We start from the raw sequence: 19,876 nt of genomic DNA on the forward strand, positions 1-19,876 counted from the left end.
TAAGAAATACTATAAAAGCATTCATTGTAGATTTAGTTAAAATAATGATCCTGTTTACACAAAAAGTACAATAAAACTTGACTTTGGCAAAATGACCCGTTATAAAGAAAACTGGTCAACGACCTGTTATTCAGTTTTCATGGTCCAAAAATTATCAACTGCCCTAAAACCTAAGCTTTTAAAATAAATTATACAATATCAAGATCCTAAAAATTTTAGTCTCTTTGCTAAGCTATTGTTAAACTTAAGTTTATTAATAGTAAATTGAATATTTTAATTCTGTCATAATTTTATATTCAGAAGCAAACAGTGAAGTTTAAATTATTTTCAACTTTATTTTTTACTTGTACTAAAACTCCGCTTTCGAATGGATTCACTGATTGATAATACGGCAAGTTATTATTACGAAAAAGGCTCCGGCAGAGCCAGGTGGGTTAAGGCGTAAGAGACGTAATCCAAGGGTTGGGGGTTCGAATCCCCGTCACTCCAAACATGCTCGCCCTTTCAGCTGTGGTAGCGCTATAATGTGACGGTCAGTCCACCATTCGCTGGTACAAGAGTAGCCCAAGAGTCGGCAGTGGGTGGTGATGACTTGCTGCTTTTCCTCTAGTCTTACACTGCTAAATTAAGGACGGCTAGCGCAGATAGCCCTCGTGTAGCTTTACGCAAACTTCAAAACAAACCAAACGAATTAGTACGGAAAAAGCACTTTGCAAGGAACGTCTTAGACCAATCAAATGGATCCACATGACTTTGCTTCCTTCTTACGAGTTTCACCTTTCATTTTAATTTGTTCTTTGCCAATCTGTTTCACATGTTTCTCTCCTCCGTTTAAAGAGCCCCTCGTTCATCAAACACTAAAGCAAGGTTTCTTCTGAAGTCCTTTTCATTAACTAGAAATGTGACAGACAATTAACTTTTCAATCGTGAATATTATTCCTTTATCACAGACATAATCAGTTTCTTAAAGTACCTGATTTCTCAAACAAATTATTGTTCAGCATGAGCCGTTGAGCAATGGATAGGCCAAAGAATGTCAGATAGTAACTAAAATACAGGGAAGGAAGAATTTTCTACTAAGTAAAGAAAAGTTGTTAGGTTTCAAAGCAGGGATGACACGTACCGTACGGTTTTGTGAGCAAACGGGTTGTTTGCAATTTGAGATTAGCCTACTGTGTAGGAATGTTTATGCTTGTATGTTCGTTAAGCCTTTGAAACTAGATACGGCTACATGTAGTCGCTTGTCTCCTCACCATTCAATTCTTCCTCCTTCCCAGGGCTCGGCATGGCTAAGTGGTTAAGACACTCGACTTGTAATCTGAGGGTCATGGGTTCGAATTCTCGTCACACCAAACATGTTCACCCTTTCAGTCGTGGAGGCGTTATAATGTGATGGTCAATCCCACTATTCATTGGTAAAAGAGTAGCCCAAGAGTTGGCGGTGGGTGGTGATGACTAGCTGCCTTCCCTCTAGTCTTGCACTACTAAATTAGGGACGGCTAGCGCAGATAGCCCTCGTGTAGCTTTGCGTGAAATTCAAAACAAACAAACTAATCCTTCTTCCCTGAGCAATGGGGACCAACAAAATAAACTGCATTGTGAGATGTGGTGAAAGTTTGACTTTATCATTATTACCTTTTATCTGGTTCACCTCACTTCTAATGATGGAGGTATTTATATTGTTTGCTCGAGTTACACAGCAAGAAATTTTGGCTTGAACCAGACAATATAGTTATATTTGCTCCAATACTTTCAGTTTATTGTGTCAGAGGCCGAAAATGTTGAACAAATTTCGAGCTGTACACGCCGAACACATCCTCATCAACGATCTTTTTAGGACAGTGACTGACAAATATCGTTTTAAAGTTTGAATGTCTTTGAGCCACTTCGTGAGCGAAGCCCGATGAATACCGAAGACGATCTATCATATTAGAGGGGTAATTATATGTTCATGACTCTGTCTCAAGTTTAATAACAGCGCTGATTATTAACGCCCTCTTGCTAGCTAAATTCGGTGCCTTTAAACTTTTTAAAATAAGAGATAATTAAGAGCGCGAAAGAAATAACATATGCAATCGGCATGACAATGCATATCACATTTCTGTACGGACTGCAACAGGTATATACACCTCTCTCTCCAACACTTCCGACATTCAGCCTTCCTGTCCAAAGTTAAGCTTTAAACGGACCGTTCGTTCACTTTATTGAAATCTAAAACTTTTTATCTAAGCAATTTAAAATTGGTTTCGAAATGAAGCTTTCAACATAAACGATATCTTATGCGCAAGTGAACTAAAAAGGGTCCAAGTATATATTTATTTCTAATTTTGAACTAGTGATCAGAGAAAAGACATACAGCCAGAAACACCCACCGCTACAAGGACATTTGATGGTTTTTGAACTGAATAATGCGAATTATTATCACTTGTATGTTGTTTTATTTTTATTTTTAAGATTTACACACACACACTTCTGAAATTTTTTTATTCGTTTGTTCACATTAAACAACGTAATTTTAACACCTGGCATAATTCCACAAAGTATAATGTGCTTATTTTTATTGTTTGTGTTTGGGCAGAAGTATCATTAGTGCAAGACCGGCCTGGCCAAGCGTGTTAAGGCGTGCGACTCGTAATCTGAGGGTCGCGGGTTCGCATCCCCGATTCAGTTCCGTACTTTATCGGACCAACTTGGTTCTAAAGGAATTGCACATTATTAAAACATGCTTAAAATGTAACTGAAAAAGTTCACATTTGTTGCTCTATAATAATGTTTTCATTACATGAAGTAGATAGCCTAATGCCTGAATGAAATGCTCATCAGAAATGTTATTATTAACTTGTTAATAATTAATTGAGAACTGCCGTCGTGTTGATGCTGATCGTGTCACTTATGTTTTAATAAGATTGACTTGGGCTAGTGAACTGTCTCCCGCTGGGACAGCAGTAAGTCTACGGATTTACAACGCTAAAATCAGGGGTTCAATTCCCCTCGGTGAACACAGCAGATAGCCCGATACACACACCCGTGAACTACGATACCATAAGCTTTAAACATTCACGTTATCTGTTGACACATTTTATCACTTTAAACAATACTAGGTTCATAAACAAAACGATTTAGTTTCTTTATTACACCCTCACTCCTAGGTTATTTGGGCCCGGTATGGCCAGGTGGTTAAGACACTCGACTCGTAATCCGAGGGTCGCGGGTTCGAATCCAAATATGCTCGCCCCTTCAGCCATGGGGGAGTTATAATGTCACGGTCAATACCACTATTCGTTGGTAAAAGAGTAGCCCAAGAGTTGGCGGTGGGTGGTGATGACTAGCCGCCTTCCCTCTTGTCTTACACTACTAAATTAAGGACGACTAGCAGAGATTGCACTCGTGTAGCTTTGCGCGAAATTCAAAAAACAAAACAAACAAACATCATTAGCGCGAATGTTGATTCGGGTAGTTAATGTTTCAGAACTGTTGTCCACATTTCGTTGTTGTTAAATCATTTAATACTTTTTTAATCTTGCACAGATGCAACTATACTATTTATAATGTTATTTACAACATCTGTGAACATGCACTGTACGAGATGCACAGTCGCTGTATTGGAGATATGGATATTTATTCACTGGTATTTGCCAAGAAGCTTTCATACTGAACTATCTAAGCTTAAAAAGTAAAAACACATAGACACAAACGTGTATCTGTCCGTGAACTACTTCGTAGTCTTTTGACCAATTTCAAACTTGGTAGAATAACACAACAGCTCAAGGGGCATGTCACAGAGCAGTTGTTATATGCCCCTACCCATCCTGGGTTGATTGTGTCATTCTACCAAGTTTGAGTATGATCACCAGAAAGGCCATCCCTAATTTAGCAGTGTAAGACTAAAGGGAAGGCAGCTACTCATCACCACTCACCGCCAACTCTTGTGCTACTCTTTTACCAATGAATAGTGGGATTGACCGTCACGTTATAACGCCCCCACGACTGAAAGGGCGAATATGTTGGTGTGACGGGGATTCGAACCCGCGACTCTCAGATTACGAGCCGAGTGTTTTATCCACGTGGCCATGCCGGGCCCGCCTGGAAGGAGGACATACTTCTAATGTGGTCTATGAAGAAGCATAGAAAACATCAATAAGCACTGAGACTGTAGTGAGGGATTAGTAATAATGATAAACTAAGGGAAAGTAAAATAAAATAATTGTAACACCATTTTTGCAACGTGAAATATATTGTGTGAGATATAAAGTAGTTTTACAGTAAATTATGTGCGAAATAAGTTATGGATATAAATAGAAGTTCATGATTTAATTTATTAGATCAAGCCTTACATTCAATTCTTACGTCCCCGAATGTAGGACGCGCGTCTCAGCTTGTCTTTGATAACAACAAAGTGCCTTTGATGTTCCTAGATAAATAATCATGTTTCAAGATGGGTATACAATGTAATATGTAGTGCGTTTACTGACATTCATCGTAGTTAGATGGCTTGGCAGAATTACCGTTACCGAATGAACCAAAACACTAAATTTTACAAGGTTTTTTTTTTCCGAGTCTTTATCATCAAATTTAGTTTAAGAGCCTTCTTGAATTTTGCGTAGTAGCCCAGCGTAACATTGAAGTTCAAGATGACTGATGTCAAAAGTAGGAGTGAAATATAGCACCCTTTTATAGTTAGTGAACCAAAACCACAAGACTGTATTTATCAATCTCTGTTTCGCATTCATAGATTGTTTTGTAGTTAAACCGTCAGCAAGTCAACCCACAAGACGGATTTAGACGGAAATCGTTGCTTCATTTACCAGCAATACACTAATGAACCTTTGAACGTTCCTGGAAACTTGATAGCAAAAATATACCTACGCATAGTTTTTAATAAATGTAGCTCAGTTCTGGACAATTGATGCCCTTACAGTTAAGCTTTCTATTAGAAGTGATCAGAGTGTAGACAGTTTTACCACTCACCTGCATCGTGGAACAAATATTGTCATTCAAAATTAAACACTTCTAAACTTCTGTCCTTCTTCCTCCATTATTTGCTTTCAGATCAGTTTGAAGAAAGAAGGTCCGGTAAATTTCAGGCATCGAAGTTTCAAAAATGTAACTACTGTAATCACGGAGATGACGAATGTAAAATCTACGAGTTTTCCAAGTTTGAAACTGGCATACATCTGAGAACCTTGGCACTCATTTTTTTAGCCACAATTACTGAAAGAGACCTAATTCCAAAAGAGGCGAAATATTATTTAAAACACTTTGTAGAGTTGAGAAGTCTGAAAAATCTGTAGACCCTAGAACTTCCTCTTCAAGTTATCCGACCTTCATTCGTCCAAAAGACTTGGAATTCAAGAAATTCATCAACAAGACCAAACGGGGAAGGACATCTCAGGAAAAAGCTCGGGAATAGAATGATGGCGAAAAGCACCTTTGTCATTCTAAAAGAAGGAATGGAAAGTATGCTGGGAGGAGCTATTAAGAAAGCAAGACTTCACTGAAGATAGTTATTTTAGTTAAACCTGCATTAATCATAAGAAAATAATAGACAGTTAAAGATGAATCCTTTATCAAATGATTATCTACAACACAAAGAAAAAAACATCTGAATCAGATATGAAACGAGGCTTAACCTACTTTAACACTTGAACTTAAACTACCAATTCTAATTTGCATTTGCGACAAGATTTTTTTTTCTTTTTTGTAAAATTTGAAACTCATCCAACAACTGTATAAGACAGCTTGGACAGCAAACCACTTTGCAAAGTGCAGATGTTAGGAATATGTAAATATGTTGAATGTTATATTAATTTATGTATCTCTGGGTCTCAGAATCCCTTTTCTGTAACCGGCTGGACATAGAAATTAATTATCTGTTTCAAATAGAATCCCTTCCCCCACACACTAACTGTAGGCAATATTACGTATCAGTGTTGTACTTGAATACTGTCAAAAACACAGAAATATTTCTAACCTAATTTTAACTATAAGTACTTAAAAGATTCGAAAACGAAATTTATTGCTTTTATCCAGTGTGTAAAAGTAAGGTTAAGAAATGCCGCTAAGCCACCATACCATTACTAGTAATGGATGAACAAAAGAAGGAATGTTGGGCGGTCCTTATAAAATTGTTTACCACTTCGCTTCGAGTAGTACTCAGTACTCTAATAACTGGATGTCACTAGAAATACAAAGGGATGAAAAGTTTGAATACTAAACTAAGCTTGTAATAAATTCTATGTGGATAGGATATTGGCTAGGATAACTAGCATGAGCAAACTAGCGATCTTGGTCTCACTCTTCGTTAGTGAATATTCCAGTCATTTATACAGTAATCAACTTAATGCAGGTTTCTGGCACGTGGAGTCTTTTTTTTGCATCGTAGAGAGTGAAAATTGATGAAATACTTCGACTTTCTTTACTCATGCTATTGGTTTCATCGTTGTCATAGTTTTGGGGGTGATTTGGTTGTTGATACAATGAAAAAATCATAGGAGTAACAGTACTACAGGTCCTGCTGTTCGCTTAAAGCTTCTCTTGGTTTTTCCGGATGACATCACACGCAGATGGATAGCTTAAACATTTCATAACATTAACACGTGCTACATATTCAACTGAGTTGTCACTGCTTATAGCTTTGTTTTACCATCTTGATGGTAAAGGAAATCCATAGACATATCTCTTGGTTTTCCCATGACTAGATATGACTTTGTTTTGAAGGTCAGATAAAATGTCAACGCAAAAATGTCTTTCTTTACTGTTTAAAAGCTGGTATAGAATACTCAAAAAATGATAAAACATCTCTTTAATCGACTCTTATACTGTCGTTCCTTCTATATATATATACATTTCTATATAAAATAGTACTTCAATTCATATTTCTGAAAATTATCAGTGATAACTGTAGTGCAGTATAGTTCCAGAATAATATTATTTTAACCAATAAGCAAACAGTTCTAGAAAAATCCAACGAATCAAAATAATACCAAACATAACAACGGGTAACAAGACCATGCAAAGCTTTGTCTTTGTTTACCGATCTGCTTCGTTTCCAGTAATATTCTGATCATTGGAATAACAGAACTTTTAACTTTACATTTACAATGCGTTCAGTCCCCCGCTGATACAGTGGTAAGCCTACGGAGTTACAACGCTAAAAGCAGAGGTTCAATTCCCCTTGGTGGACTCAGCAGATAGCCCGATCTGGCTTTGCTTTAAGAAAACATACACACACGACACATTCAACCAAAACGTACACTGCTTTGATTCTCCCCAAACAACGCGTGAATTACACGAGCTTTAAAAACAATTCAAGATTTAGAGGCCCTACTATAAAACAAACATGTTCACTGCAAACGAGAAATTATTTGTATTTGTTCTTCAAACAAACAATATTTGAATTACTGAATTATCATTACTGTAAAACAACATTCTACAGACGAATCTCAAAATTTCTGAAAAAAAAAAAGATGATTAAAAAAACGTGGTACATTTTCACTTGGTCGTGACTCTGGTGACTTTTCTGTGGCCTCTCCGACCACTTCGTGACAATTATAGATTGCACTTTCCCACTTTTCCGTTGATGCTTCTGCAATTTCGTGACGATTATTGGCTGCGCTTTCTCACAGTGGTCTTAAATACATCTGGAAAACGTTTGTACTTTGTATATACTTCACATCTGCTAAAGTAATGTTACTACACTATACTGAATAAAACTATGCTAGGAAGGGCTTGTATCGTACGAGACGAAAGCCAATTACAACCGAGACGACCAATTTTTACGCTACCGGTATCAAAACAGTCTTCGTAGAGTGCCCAACTTACCTTGACACAACTAAGCACAAATACAAGTTTTACCAACGACAGACTTCCGTACGCGTCAAGTTCTCTTTTAAGCGTTTTTCGATACAGCCTCAATCAAGCTAATAATTACTTTCATAATGAATTTAGAAAGGAATGCAAACAGCGTATAAATGTGTGGACGAACACAGTTTATATAAAAGTTGAGCTTTCAATGTGTTATTAATAAATAAGCAAAAAACAAAATTAAGCACGTGATATTTATCCAGTTCGTTGTTTCGATTTCGTTTAAATAAGAAACAATTATTCGAACACAACTTAAGTTGAACTAGCACGCGACTGCTCTTAAAGAACCAGATGAACTGATAACGTCATAAATCGTGTTTATGGAAAATGTATACATAGATATATATAACCCGCGAACACAAGCACAAAAAACGTTCTTAGCTAGTTCTGAGTAACTAATTGGTCGATGATTGTGATAGATTTTTGAGAAACACATCCTCTCATAAATTGAAGTCCCCACGGAATTTATAAGAAAGTAAAACAGCTTTTTGTAAAGCCACGAGTCTTTAAAACTTTTATTTAAGCCTACCAATTGTGACAAAACATTGTGCCACAAACTAGAAGGCAGCACAGGTATTTAGGGGTGATTTCTAGTAAGTAACATTATATTCTCGGTACATTTATTTTTTTTTACTGGACGTAAACGGCAAGCTCAATTTATGATTCAATTTGTTACTAACTGATACAAATTTGTGGTATTATAGCAAAATAACATCAGACTATCTACTGACTCCCACCGAGAGGAATCGAACCCCTGATTTTAGCGTGGTAAGTCCGTAGACTTACCCTGTACCAGCAGGGGACAAGAATAAGACTAGGGTTTACGTAATGTTTTACTGCATAAATGTGGTATTTTGAGAGGTCGTTTACTTACCGTAATGGATCTAAAATGTTGAAAATCTGATAAACGTATAGGTTCGCTATGGTGAGTGTTTTGGTTTGTTTTAAAATTTCCTGCAAAGCTACACGAGAGCTATCTGTATTAGTCGTCTTAAGCGAAAAGAACGGCAGCTAGTCAACACTACCAACTCTTGAGCTATTCTTTTACCAGCAAATAGTGGGATTTATTAACACATTATAACGCCCCCACAGTCTGTGATGAATAAAATACATACCAAAGCACCATACATGTTAGATATTTCTACATTTGGTTTTACTTTTATGATTGATTACAGCGAACATTACTGCACCCTTGGTTGCAGTAAATGACATGGTTGCATACATGTTAGATATTTCTACATTTGGTTTTACTTTTATGATTGATTACAGCGAACATTACTGCACCCTTGGTTGGGAACCACTGGTCTAAACCATTATTTGACAAAAGTACCCGTGTTCGTCGCTTATAACGGGCCGATGGACCGATTATCGGGCAGGTACCATCAGGACCCTCTGGGAGTGATATACGACGGTAAGATTTGGATGTGACTTCCCGTTTCATTTCCACCGGAAGGTCAACGTCTTCCCCTTGCAATAAAGGGTAAGTCAGCTAGTGTAAAAAATTAGAATGGTATAAACACGGGATGAAAAGAATCTTAAACGTTTCGCAATTTCTAAGCAGTATATAGAAATAATTAGTTTATTAAGGATTCGTTCAATTACCAATGTTAAAAGGAACAACAACCACCCACCTATTATGTTACAACGCGTTTTCTTCGCTTGTTCTATCTTCGCAGATAGCCCTCATGTAGCTTTCGCGAAATTAAAAAACACTCCAAAAAATACTGACGCCCATGAATATTGACGGTTTTTGTTAATGTGAGTTTGTTTTGTGATTCGTGTGCTAGTAAGCCCTATAGCCCTCAAACTCATGGAACCACAGGTAGTAGGTAGTTATAAAAATCCGTTAGAAAATTTGATGACACATGGATTCCTTCGGTAACCTGGACCAATGTTTGTGGCTCGCTAAAAAATATATGAAAACGTACTTTGAAAATCGTGTTAGAGAGACATTTTCCCGAGGATATTTTTTTACCTTATAATAGATGTATCATTCGTGAAAGATAAACCTTAGTTGTTTTGTAACATCGTCTTTTCAGTCATTTTAAAACCAATAAACATATGTAGAATAAATTGCATTACTAAAACATTGTCGTGTCTTCAGTTCCTTGTGGGGCGAGGGATTGCTATTACTTGAAATAAACAGTTTGCTCTTGCTTTTAGCGCAAAGTTACATATTGGGATATCCGTGTTCTATCTGCCGCCGAGACTCGATCCTCGGATTTAATACTGTAAGTCTGTAAACTGACATTTTTTTAATGTGCTTTTTTGTTTTTTGAATTTCGCGCAGAGCTATACGAGGGCTATCTGCGCTAGCCATCCCTAATTTAGCAATAACGCCCCCACTACTCTTTTACCAATGAATAGTGGGATTGACTGTACGTTATAACGCCCCTACGGCTGAAATGGCGAGCGTGTTTGTTGTGACGGAGATTCGAATTCGCGACCGTCAGATTACGAGTCGAATGCACCACCTGGCCATGCTGGGCCTAACTCAAACGAGACAGCATATAGAACACCATTTGTTTTCTTAGATATACATAAAGAGACGTACATTTACTCTTTTGCGGAACAAATATAGCTACATCGCAGGTACTAAAATATTCCAAAGCCAAATATGTATGACCTCAATCCATCAATAATGAAACAGGCATACAGCTGGTAAAAAACAACAACAACACTAAACTGTAAAAGCTAGAGCACGTACTAACTTAGCCCGTTTTTGTTTAATAAAAAACATCATAACGTATGCGTATAAGGAGTACCATGACACAACAAGTTAACGATCCTGTCTTTTACTGGTTGTCACACATTTGGAAACTGGCATCTTTAACACACGTGACCTGCCTTTTGGGTAGGTCTGTGAGCAAAGCGAGAAGAATACTTAACTGAATCAAGTTACCTGAAACTTAAGGGATTTTTTTTTCTTTCTTTGAAAGTCATCACTTCTCTTGGATAAAGTGAATGGTCACACAGATGACCCATTTAATAACATATTTCATTCTATCTTTGTTAAATCTGATCTTAGCGGCGAGTTTTTGTGGATCTCCGTGTCTTATGTACCTGCAGGACTCAAACCCTGGATTTAGCATTGTAACTTTGTAAACTTACCGGTTTTTCAATGTGCTATTAACTAGTCTCACAGATGAGACAACAATTAGAACAGTTTTATTATACATACATACATTATATATATACACACACACGCATATACGTACATTTATAGCTACTTACATGTAACTGATATCTTGAGCGGTTCGACATAAAACAAATATCACTTTAATTATTCAATTTAGTTGTTTGATGCTAAGCACCGAACTAATCAATAGGCTATCTGAACTGCGATCACTATGGATATCGAAATCAGACTTACCTCGGAGGTACTTCGGGAGAGAAGCTGTTTAAACAACCGATTAAACACCTAGAACGATGCGATAATTTATCTTGATTCAATCCAATGTTTGTTATTTAAGAAGTTTGGCACTAAACTGATTTATTTAGCTAGCTTATGAGCTGTACGACTTTGAAAAGTAACTCGTTTATGATTATGTAATAAAAGAAGTTTACTTCAAAATACACCGTATAGTTTTCACAGACCAACAAGACTGAATGAATGTGTTTCTTTCTAAAGTTTATTTGCTTAAATTAACACTCAAGGTTTCGGCGAATTTGTGTTGGATTTAATCAGGCTATATTTGTTTGCTACTAAATAAACGCTGTCTAATCACGTGATCATGAAGTGGAAGGGGCGGAGTAGGTGCTTAGTTATTTTTAATATATTCTTTATTTGTTCATACCATTTTTTTTTATTATTATTAAGCACAAGCTACACAAAGGGCAATCTACGTTCTGCCCACTATCAAAACCGCTTCTAGCAGTACAAGTCCAAAGACGTGCCACTGTGCCACGGAGGGGCGCATGTCATAATTGTCTTTACGAACAATAGTTGATATTGTACCTGTAGAAAAAAAATCATCTTTATATTAGTCATAAGATGATCAACTCAATTTCCTCAGATTTAATAGAGTTAGTAAACTTGCACAACAAAACACCACCAGAGCATCACACATCCTGACTGAAGTTCCAACCAATCAATCTATAGATATTTCAAGATTTGTTGATTTAACTTTCTCAGCTGTGACTGTCAATAAACCACGCGCACGGCACCAAAGTGCGTTATTTATACGAACCAACAAAGTGTAATTTTCAATTGTCTGTAGGCCCGGCAAGACCAGGTGGTTAAGGCATTCGACTCGTAATCCGAGGGTCGCGTGTTTGAATTCCCGTCACACAAAACATGGTCGCCCTTTCAGCCGTGGGGGAGTTATAATGTGACGGTCAATTTCACTGTTCGTTGGTAAAAGTGTAGTCCAAGAATTGGCGGTGGGTGGTGATGACTAGCTGCCTTCCCTCTAGTCTTACTCTGCTAAATTAGGGACGACTAGCGCAGGTAGCCCTCGTGTAGCTTTGTGCGAAATTCAAAACAAGCCAAACAGTTTGTCTGTAACTTACTACTCTCCCTTCATAAATTTTCAGCATGCTGATCCCGGTTTACTTACCTAATATTCCAAACTTGAAGAAAACTCGTGCAGCCAAAATTAAGATATTCAACGCCAGACTTTGATGCTCTTCTTTTACGCTACAAGTTGTAATATATATGTTTTTAATTTAAATAACATAGTTCCAAACCTTTGATATTAGTGAAATTTGGGACACGTTTAACATACCATTTATTTTACATCAGTACAAAATTTCGCGCAAACCAAACTCCACATTTAACTGTTACAGTGAAAAAGAATTTTTTTAAGGATAATTTTTACTTAGATATGCAGGAAGAAAAGAAATTGTTCTGAAATTACTTAAGGAAATCCTCTGATCAAGTTAAATGTCGGCTATTAGCCAGTTCATATCGGATCTCCTGAATGGGGTAACTGAGCCTACAACTTGTTCTACACTATTATATTATCTCTTTAATATGCGATAGTTTGCACGTACATAACAATAATATATTCTACATTGCCACTTTCTAAGTATTATTTATATTTTACAACACGATGGATATTCAATTGACATAGAGGCCGAATTTTGCCTTACGTGATAAATTCATCTTTGTGTGTATGCGTAAAATCCGAGCTCACACTTGGATTTGTGCGTCTTTTGGCTTCACTGATTAAAATTACTTGTACATTTTGTTTTTTTTTAAAAAACTAATACTAGTGGTATCAGTAATCCGTCACGAGTAAACAAAACTACAATATTTCACTTGTAGAACATTAATTTTACAGTTTTTACAACATACCGATATTATAAGATTCTTTCTACAGTACTAACTTATTGATACATCTTGTAAAACTCAAATAACTTTGAATAAAAAAAATATTGAAGTGGCGGTGCGTAAAAGTATACTACTACTAGCTTACGAAACTGTCATCCTATTTTCCCTAATTACGATGAAAATAAATACTGCATCTAGAATAACGTTCAACACGCAAGCTTTTTAAGTTTTAATTTATTTATAAAATATATTGATTTAACTTCAAATATGCCACTAATTTAATCATAAACGACACAAGTTGCTAGTACTATTTAAATGAAAGTTTGGTGATAAATAATTGAATATTTTTCTTACCACTACCTTCTTTAACTTCTTATACAAAGAGCTGTGAACATAATATTTGGATATAAACAGCCTTAAACTGAATACTTATTCTGACCTAGCTAATTCGAATTGAAATTATTTTCTCTCGTTAAAGCTGTTCCATGAATACTCACGATATTTGAAGCCTTACATTTCTTGCGCAAGTGCTTGGGTGTCGTCTTTTAAAATGTATTTATGTTAATTTAGTTACGACCACCACCAATATTATAAAACCCTACTAACTCGAACCAACCTGTCTACCCGTGTTCGCGATTCTGAGTGTTCCGTAGACTTGGCCAACGATGGAGAAGCGAACAACGACCTCTAGAAGCTAAAACTAGAGAGACTCGTAAACCACAATTCAGATTTGTACATGATAAATTTTAAGCACTTGGTCATCAATTATTAGAATATTGTTGTTTTTAATAAGACAAAAAATATATTGCTTTAGGTAAAATACTGATGTTAAGAATTTTAAAACGCAAAAAAGTTGTTATAAATATGAGCGAGTTATTGTTCTCGCTTGTGTTCTCATAAGTCACCGTATCATAGACATACCTGATGTTGGACGAAGCTGTACAATTTATCAGTTGTCGATGGAAGAGGAAAGTGACACTTTATAAGAGAAGAAACTTCTACTCTGAACTTACAACAATTTTAATTTAAAAATAAATCTACACATTCGGTACAGTCCTCAGTAAAATATGTGTAAATTGTTCATTACATTTGAAAGCTACAAGGTTTTCTATTAAGAAAATACTACTTCAAGAAATCTTTATAAAAGAACATTGGCCTCCGGGTTTTACTTTCTTTCATGTATTATATTATAAAATGTACAATACTATTTTCCTTACATCAAGCTGGATTGCAAAAGTTTTATCAGTAATAGTGCTTGTGTTGATGTTAACATATATTTATATACCAAAACGGTAGGCTTTTACATAATATTTATATATATTTAATTTACGCCTTTCAGATACTGAGGGTACTACTACTGTCAAAATTTGAACTAGCAATTTGATTCTATAAGTATGATTGAAGAGAGTTGCTTATTATACTAGTAGGGTCCGGCATGGCCAGGTGGTTAAGGCACGCGACTCGTAATATGAGGGTTATAGGTTCGAATCACTGTCACACCAAATATGCTCGTTCTTTTAGCTGTGGGGGTGTTATAATGTGAAGCTCAATTCCACTATTAGTTGATAAAAAAGTAGTCCAAGAGTTAGCGGTGGGTGATGATGGCTAGTTGCCCTCCCTGTAGATTTACACTGCTAAATTAGGGACGACTAGCGTAGACAGCCCTCATGTAGCTTTGCACGAAAATTCAAAACAAACAGTACAAGCAAAGAGTATTTTTGGTTTTGAATTTTATATACAAAATCCTGGTCCAAACTAAACGGTTGTTGTCGATACTTCATCCAGTGGGATGTCACTGCTTTGGATGATAATTAATTAATTTTCCTTTTTTTCATTTAAATTCAGACAATTTAACGTTTACAGCCCTTACCTAGTCATAATTTACAAGTCTTTCTGTTTATTTCTGGTGTTCGTTATGCTGTTGTTACAGGTAAGCTATTTCTAGCGATCGAAGGGCTACTTCAAATTTTGAAGAGATTTTCGAAGTTCTTAAACAAACGTGTAATAATAAACTTACAACAGATGAGGATGGAATATATTATAATGGATTTTCGCAAGCATAGAATGAGTCCGAAATAACTGATCATATTTTTGTTCCGATTAGTTTTCATTATATGACAACTAAAGTAACTAAATAATGAGACACATTCTTGTCATACAAAACTATCCCCCACATTCGTATAAGAGAGCGTTGTCGTTTATCCTATGCTGGTGTAAAAGAATCACATAGCGTCTGGAAAGCATCACATTGTTTATATATAAGAAGATTACGGGTCCTCAAGTGCGCATTCGAATTTATTTTTCTGGGTTACTATTACTGTAATAGTAACCTCATGTAATGATTAGATAGCGTGGTAACCCTTAGAACAACATTTAAATATGCTAATGACTTTTATAATATTTAACTGCCTTCACTTAATATTCACTTCACTGATAAACATTTGTTACTTATTATCACCAAACGTTCTAACACATTAATAAACAGTAATAATATATGCATGTGACTCTAGTTGAGATGTAAATATATTTAAATGGGAAGTAAACAGGTCTCCTGAAGAACTCGTAACAAACACTCAACTATTAAAATAACATTTAAATAGTAACAGTTAAATTTTAAAAGGCAGTGAAAACTAAGAAAATAAGTTTAACGTAATTAACTGAAGTGCAGTTGTTGTCTGATGTTCTTAGTTTTTTGTTTTGGTAGATTTATTACAACTAAGAAAATTATGTTATTCGTGCGCTGTCTGAAATTTGGGCACACTCGAGTTATTCAGCATTAGATGTATTTAACCTAGCTCTTTTCTCCTGCTATTTTTGTTATTAGATAGAAACCAATGTTGTGAATTTTGTTTATTTTTCTTTCTAATTTTCCAGTTTTTCCTTTTGTTCTTTTTCCATTTTAATTTTTTTTCTATTGACAGAAACTCTCATCATTCCAACTTCTACTAAGTCTCTTCAATTCGATATTTGGTTCATTGTCAGGGGATTATATTCAACAGGGGAAGGTCAATAAGCCAGCAACACGCCCTATCTTCATAGCTGATTTTATTTATAAGAAATTCAGAGTAAAATTAAAGAAGAATCTATAATAATAAGCCAGCAACAAAATATCATCTGGATCCAAAGCCGACAAGACCTTTGGCTCAATACCAGGGTTCCTCAGGCCAGCAAATATACGACACAGTTGTGGTTGATACGTTGTGAACATTAGCATTGTTCCCCGCTAGTACAGCGGTATGTCTGCGGATTTACAACGCTAAAATCAGGGGTTCGATTCACCTCTGTGGGCTCAGTAGATAACCTACGTGGCTTTGCTATAAGAAAAACACAAAAACACACGCACATTAGCAAACTGTTGGACCACAAAGGTTACTGTGTGAATTAGGCTAGGTTAATAAAGCGTATTTTTCGTGAATTTCATATATTTTTATTTGTAGTTTTTCCTTTTGTTATTTTTTTCAGTTTAATTTTTTCTTTCCATTGATAGAAAATCTCATTATTCTAACGTCTGCTTGTTGTATTTCCTTCTTTAATAAAATGATTTATTTCAAACAACAGTGTTATTCTTTGTTACTGCTTGTTGTATTTCCTTCTTTAATAAAATGTTTTATTTCAAACAACAGTGTCAGTCTCTCTCTTTTTCCTTATAGCTTTACCTATTCTCCCTTTACAAATAAATTATAAGAATCTGTTTTTTTTTACAAATTTAAAACTTACCTATCATTTTGTGATTTACCTCAGAATACCACAAAAACAGTTAAATCATATGAGTTAAATAAAGATGAGTTTGTGTTTACCATTATGTTTATATTATGTGTTTAACTTGTACTCATGTAAAAGCTACCAATTAAGCCTATTTACCTCCATTACGAATTTTAAAGGACTAACCAAAAGAAAAGTATCTAATCAACAGTATTCTACCATTCAACATCAGGGATTGACTATCATTCTTATAACGCAGCCTCATCTTAAAGTGCGTGGAATACTTTATATTATCACAAGGTATCGAACTCCAACAGGAAGTTCTTAAATCCGGAGCACTGCGGCAAGGCACTTCATTAATCTTTAAATATTTAAAAATTAGATATTAAAACGCAGTGTTGTTAGCATAATTTTTCCACAGGTTTTTGTGTTTAATCGTAACTGTAAATATTTTATACGGGTTTCTTGTAGATATTTTAAGCAACTTTTATATTTGATAGTCAATAAAAAAAATCGTACTTAATCAACCCAATGCTCATAATCAGATTTAGTCTGTCCCGATTCGAATGCAGATAAACCTTGAGCCAGTTTTCTAGAAACCATATACGTTTGTGGCACCATTAAAACTGTAGGTGATATAAATGAAAGTATATCTTCGTTATATAACAGTATTTGAGAAAAAAGAAAATAACTCAGACTTTCTGATCACATATACTCTAAGGTGGGTCAGTGGTATGTCTAAAAACATATCATGCTAAAAATCAGGTTTCGATACTCGTATTAGGCAGAGTACAGATAGCACAACGTGAAGCTTTGTGCCAAATAACAAAACAAACAAATTGACCACGCAGTTTGTCTTTCTTGCCACAGTGTTTATACACAAGTAACTTGAAGCTACTTTAAGTCTAATTTTGTTTACGTAAATATCAATCTAACAACTATACAGTTACCACACTAAACACCTGGAGACTATGATAGAAAATATATACAAAATTACTATTAAAATGTTCAGGGATAGTACACTTTATTGTTGTTAATTCATTAAATATCTTCTTTCTTTATCCAAAGGAACTTGATAAAGGTGTGACATAAATAACAGAACCAGTTGTTGCGAAGCAAGAGGTAGGAACCACGTGCTTTCTTTCCACTGCTACGTGAGGAGCACACGTACGAACCTGCTGTATTAATAGCACGAAAATCATAAGAACAGCGGAAATAAGTTGTACAAGTCGTTAAAGTAGACGAGCTTCATGACAGAATTTATGTAGATAAAACGAAATGCGGAAACAACTGCACCTGGAAATGTTGTCCCTGGTTACAGGTTGACGCCCCTTTCACATTATATGATAATAGATATTTAATTAACTACCATGTATAACACATATTCAATTAAATACCATATACGGATAATATATACCTGCTAATACCAAACTGTAATAATAGATAAATAGTTTCATTCCCTGTGTGAAGTGTAATTTTATTTATTTAATAAATAAAAGTAATTCCACTTTAAGTACTTAAACTACACTGATAACGTCGGAACAAAGTGTGGATTTTAAAGGTGGCAGTATATTCTTATTATAATCATAACAATAAACATTATTTGTATATGTCGAAATAAGATATACAGCCAGTTGCTTTCTCTCCCGCTCACCTTGTGGCTCAGCGTAAAGTTTGAAGGCTTATAACGGTATGGCCCGGAATGGCCAGGTGGTTAAGGCATTCGACTCGTAATCCGAAGGTCTCGGGTTCGAATCCTCGTCACACCAAACATGCTCGCCCTTTCAGCCGTGAGGGCGTTATAATGTGACGGTCAGTTTCACTATTCGTTGGTAAAAGAGTAGCCCAAGAGTTGGCGGTGGGTGGTGATGACTAGCTGCCTTCCATCTAGTCTTACACTGCTAAATTAGGGACGGCTAGCGCAGATAGCCCTTGTGTAGCTTTGCACGAAATTCAAAACAAAACAAACAAATTATAACGGTAAAAACACATTTCAATACCTGTAGTGGGCACAGCTATTTATTACTAGATATTATTACAGGTACTCTGAACCACATTTTAGTTACTGACTTATCTGTCTGATTTATAACTTTACCAGACTTAGATATCAATATATTAACACAATAATTTATCAAAAATATTTCTTGCGTTAACAAACAGATATCAGTTAAAGGTAAAGGTATTTGCGTATAATACAGTTTTATTCATTCGTTTTAAATTTTATGTTGTTTATTAACACTATTTGAAGTAGGTTTGTTTGTTGTTAACTGCAAAGCTACACAAGGACTATCTATACTGAGTCCACTAAAAGTGTCGAGACCCGATTATCGTGTTTAAAGCCCTCAGACTTGCCGCTGAGCCAATGAAGGGCTATCTTAATTAGAAGTATTTGAGATACGTATCTGGTAGCAGAGCTAGTGAAATGAACTTTTCTTTAATTTATGAAGCACTTAAGTACAAGTAACGAACGAACTTTTTAAAAACAGTAAGTAAATGCAGGGATGGTTAATATTAATCTTTCAATAACAATGCAACCATGATAGTAGGGAAAACACTTTTACCATACCTACACAGAGTGGTAGAATGTTAACAGAGAAAAAAATGGGATAAATGAAACTCAGTTGTTATATGTGTTGTTATATCTTAATTATTGCCTGTGTTGTTATGTACGAATGATACAAATGTCACCCCACTTGCATTATTTTTGAAGGATTGATATTAGCCATCTATACATTGAATTGATACTAGCTATCTCTACATTGAATTGACATCAGCCATCCATACATTGAATTGATATTAACCATCTCTACATTGAATCGATATTAGCCATCTCTACATTGAATTGACATTATGCACTGTATTGGGATTAGCCATCCATACATTGAATTGATGCTAACCATCTCTACCTTGAATTTATATTAGCCATCCATACATTGAATTGATATCAGCCATTCCTACATATACTTCCTTTTTAAAAAAGTCTATTTTTTACTTGTTTGCTTGTTTTAAATTCAGTTTTTCAATAGATGTAGAAAG

General features: G+C 35.5%; 1 protein-coding gene across 6 annotated transcripts in view; it reads right to left on the reverse strand.

Moving 5' to 3' along the window:
- Positions 1-13,793, reverse strand: part of LOC143240655 (U-scoloptoxin(01)-Er1a-like) — a 65,283-nt gene extending 51,490 nt beyond the window's left edge. The window contains exons 1-2 of one of the 6 annotated variants that reach the window (XM_076483432.1): positions 13,636-13,793; positions 12,423-12,502 (exon numbers count right to left, since the gene is read on the reverse strand). The gene's annotated coding sequence lies outside the window, so the exon portion shown is untranslated. Of the gene's footprint in view, positions 1-11,236; positions 11,481-12,422; positions 12,503-13,492; positions 13,613-13,635 lie in introns of those variants that run through there. The other 5 variants (XM_076483431.1, XM_076483434.1, XM_076483438.1 and 2 more) reach the window with 5 other exon arrangements.
- Between the last annotated feature and the right edge of the window lie 6,083 nt (positions 13,794-19,876).

The sequence above is a fragment of the Tachypleus tridentatus genome, chromosome 13 (assembly GCF_004210375.1).
Source record: "Tachypleus tridentatus isolate NWPU-2018 chromosome 13, ASM421037v1, whole genome shotgun sequence".
Taxonomy (NCBI): Eukaryota; Metazoa; Arthropoda; class Merostomata; order Xiphosura; family Limulidae; genus Tachypleus; species Tachypleus tridentatus.